Genomic DNA, 4,652 nt, shown 5'->3' with positions numbered 1-4,652 from the left:
GAAGAAGTGTCAATATGTGAGGTTCTTGATGATGAAGATGATGAAGACATTTTTCTGGATGGCAATGGGGTAGTTGAGTTAAATGATGAACACGAAGACTATTGAAGTATAATTGCAACTGTTATTGATTTCATTGTTTCTTGCTACATTTTCTTAATTTTGAAGTGTTGAGATAAGATTTTTGTTGATATGTACATCACTTATGATACGTAGGTGATGGTTGTCAGCCCCACAAGTTATACAGGATTGGACGTATTTATGAAAAGGAATTACATGTATAATGGAAAAAGCCACTTTTAAAATCAAACTAACAATTAATTAATAATTTTATTATTAGGACGGCTGGAAGTCTGTGTACAGGACACCTGGTAGATTGGGGTAGCGTCTTCTCAGTTCCTATTACACATAATTATTTATGAGTCAGACTTATATCATTTTATGACTTACAGTAACAATGCACACAGGCATTACCTCCCTCCTGTCATCACTGGAGGTGAAGGTCTCCTTGAGTGCCACATACTGAGGTTCCTCCCATACTCGGAGCCTCGCCAGTAGTGACCAGAACTTCCGGTATAGGGAGTACCTTTTATTGGCATTGGAGAGACTGGGATCAGCACTGCCTTGAGCCATGACCAGTGGCGGATCTGGGCCCGGGCCTAGACGGGCCATGGCCCGGGCATCAGAAGTCAGTAATGAGATTCATTAGATGCAATGTAAACAATTCCCTGCCTCAAGTTTTGATAAAGCAAACCACAAGCCACACCAGAGTACTTACAAGTGCTTGAAGAGCATTATAAGCACAGCATAGATGAGGAAATTGTTGAAACCCATCATAAAAATGGCCAAAAGATGCATAACCATAAAATAACTGGTTAAAAAGTGGACACACCCACTTCCTGGCCCTACCATTAACTTGCACCCAGATCCGCCACTGGCCATGACAGTGGTTTTTCAATGACACATGGCGTCAGGTGGCAGTGCGGACATGCATTGTCCACGACAAGTACTGAAGGCTCGTCACCATCCCCGTATCCATTCAGCCCGATAATAATAATTATTGTTATTTATTTTTTAGTAAATATTTTTAATTATAGATTTTTAAATTTACTTCTCCCAGTGGACCGTTGAACATTTTCACTGCTTGGTCTGCCAGTCATAGGACGTGGATGAGGGAAAAGACCCAGGGGTCTTGTACTGGAACCACTAGCTGAAAGTGATGGCTGACTGCTGCTGGTAGTTGTTCTTTGTGTGGTGGTGCTGGTGAGGGCTACATGTTCACCACTAGCCTGTATAGCCTGCCTGACAGCTTCACTGACAGCCTGTGTTAGGCTGTCAGACACATCTTCAGAATATATGATATGAATCTTGAGGAGAGAAAACATTTTGAAGATATAAAATTTGATAATTTTTTGACTTCAAGTAAACTATACCATTTTGCTCATGGCCATGCTGTCTACATGTGCTTGTGGGTTTATGGCCTCGCCTTTAAAAATTTTTATTTTATTTTGGTGTGTTATGCCACTGATTGAACCATGATAACAGCCATGCCTTTGCGGTAGCCATTTTGTCACTTTCAAATGTGGCAGCCATATTGTGCCTAGGGCACCTCTTTTTATACTGTGATCAATGGAAACAATTTCATGACGTTGCGTGAATGGTTTTATATAGTGCACCTTCTTGTTTAAGGATGTTAGTTCCATTTTATCAGACAATACCGTATAAGGGTTAAAATTCTCTGGAAATGAATTTTGCTAATTTTGCGCTTTCATTAAATTCAAGAAATTAAATTCCACAAAAGGACTAGGATAAATGGCTGCAGAGGATAAGATTTTCAACAATTTATACCAATAAAATAATCCTTATACGGTATCTTCTAATTTTTTTTACTTTTATAGGGTCATTTTAAATTTCTAAAATTAGAAGTATCAAAAATTTACATAAAGTTTTTTATATCAAACTTCAGTATTAAGGTTCAATACGTAATGCTTAATTGTTAATAATATGAAATTATTAATTTTGTAGGAAGTTTTAAGCAATGGCCAAAAGCCTCTGTTATTGTCTTGCAAAAATAATTGAGTACTGTTTCTGTAATTTGTCTAAAAATTTGTCATCAATGTTTTGGGGCAGGTAATTTTGAGAAGGAAATTTTAGATGTCAAACGGAAATAATTAAGCCAAAATAATTCTTTTCGACGAATTTACATGGTGGTGCGTGAGTGTCATGAAAGTCTGCCAAGTCACTGCTTACCTGCCACTTCATTGCCATTGAAGATGAATGTAGAGAATCCTGATGAAATTAATACATATGGTAAGGATATTTTTCGTGACAAAGTTTAGATTACTTTAAGTACTATTTCTCCTAATTAATTTTTTTTCTCAAAATTTCAGTGCCAAATTTTTAGAGACATTACGGTTTTACATTTTTATTTTAATTTCTTGTTTTCTTAGGATTTTGACATGGATCAGAAAAATATTGATAAATTCATCTTTAATACTTGGTCACAATAATGAGGTAAGATCATGTACAGTAGTAAGCAGTCCCTTGTAATTTATGTCATTACCAGTAAATCGACTAATTATTGGGTGTCTCCATTCACTGGACTGGAAGAGTGGACTGGACTACTGTACTGGAATACTGGACTCTAATTTTTCTGCCATTGATTACTTAAAGTAATACATTATTATTATTACGATTATTATAAAACCACGCCCATTTTAGTTACAGCCGCCCAACGTCAACGTGACAGTCACTGGCACTCATTTCAGTCATTTGCCCTTCGGTGCCTCACTTTTTATAGTGGTTTTTATTTGTTCTTGCTGTCTTTGTCTCCAGTTTTGTGCCTTATGTGGCATCTGTATATTAGTAGTAGCTATATATGGTGGCATCTTTCACTTCTCACGGAAGACTCACGGTTTTACGGTACTTTGCTATGGTACGTTCCTCACTTCAGTTGTCACTCACTCTATATATTCTTCTCATAGGGATGGCGCAGGTAGTTATGTAAAATTGAAGCACCTGTAATGATTTACTGTTATTTAGGCAGCTGGCTCTTCCAAAGAACTTGCAATTGTTGTTGCCGATAGCGATGATGAAATAGAGTCTCATGGGTCAAACTCAACAGTCGGTCTGAGTCCATCCTGTTTTTTCTTGCTTGAGCTAGACTACAATAATTATAGTGATTTTTTGTTGCATTATGTTAACCACTACAATGATTTTAAAAATGGACATGTTAAACTGAATTGTGCTAAAATAGATAATAAATACATGTAGGTAAGTGTATTTTTTAACTCTAAATGGAGTCTAGTATTCGAGTCCAGTAGTCCAGTCCACTCTTCCAGTCCAGTGAATGGAGACACCCCTAATTATTATACTTTAATTTTGTAGATACAATCCTATTTTTAAAAACATTCTCTTGCTTGGTATTCTTTATGTCAATTTACATGTATGTTTTATGTTCCTGTATCTGTGTAATTATCTATTACTTTTTTAAAGATAATGTTGAATTTTTACAGCGATGATTGCAGAGGATGCACCAAGTTGTGGCATATTGCACAACAAGTGCTCCCTAGCATAGCTGCTCTCTTTAAACAATATTCGAGCTCTGAAAATTGTGAGTACTTTGAAATTTTATTGTTTAATTATTATAATCATTTAGATTTTCTTTATTGCTTACTTCATTGCACTGCTTAGCTTTCCTTTTAGGCAAAATACATGTATATTGTAAAAGCAAGTCAAGTCATTAATTGTGTTGAATCATAAATTGATATTATTCATTTCATTTAAATAGAGGTAATGTCAGAGGCCAGATACAATCTTTGGAAATCATGAATAGTGATAACCAAAGTAAAATGACATGTACTTTGAATAATACAATAATAACGTTTACACAAACCCAGCAACAGAGGAGAGACATTGAAGATTAAAAATTTCTTCTAGTACTGCATATCAAGAGTACATAATATTAGGGAGAGTGTCCAACGCACCTATAGTAGCCTGATACATCACGGCGTATTGTTTACCTCAGTATACTCCTTAATATGCAGGAGTTTACTATTCACAGCATTAGCACTATTAACACGATGGTAACTTAATAATTTTTTATTATAAGTGTGGGAGGGAAGATCACGTGATTAAAAATGGACGTCACAGAGAATGGAATATTTGAAGTGTACAAGACCGTAAGAAAGTTAGAAGAGTATACAGTGGCAATATGTGACTTCAGTGGTGACCAATGTTTACTGATAAGTCATAAGAAGCTCTACAATCACTTTCCATTTGGAATGGCGAGTAGGTGTCGCATTTCAGTCACTTCAACAGAATATGTTGTTCATATCTTGATGAGAGAGGTTGAAAGAGGAACTTTGAGCCATTCTTCTTGTGTTAAAGTTGTTGACATGCTATGTATGAAGTACAGCACTACCTCACAGATTGGTAAATTTTGTCCTGGATTAAGTCGAGTCGAGTATGACAACTATAGAGATAGAATTCGATTTGATCTGAAAAGTGTACGTATAACTCTGGAACCTTTTCACCGTATTGATTCAAGCAATTGTTTGATGTGGACAGAGCTTGGTCGAATTAGCTGCCCCTTCTGGTCTTCTAATGACAAAATTCGATTCATCTGTTTCATTCCTTACTTCTTCTTCACTTTC

This window comes from Amphimedon queenslandica, unplaced genomic scaffold, assembly GCF_000090795.2.
Source record: "Amphimedon queenslandica unplaced genomic scaffold, v1.1 AMPQUscaffold_13522, whole genome shotgun sequence".
Classification (NCBI taxonomy): Eukaryota; Metazoa; Porifera; class Demospongiae; order Haplosclerida; family Niphatidae; genus Amphimedon; species Amphimedon queenslandica.
The sequence above is the reverse complement of the archived record's forward strand: the minus strand, read 5'-3'. Positions refer to the sequence as shown.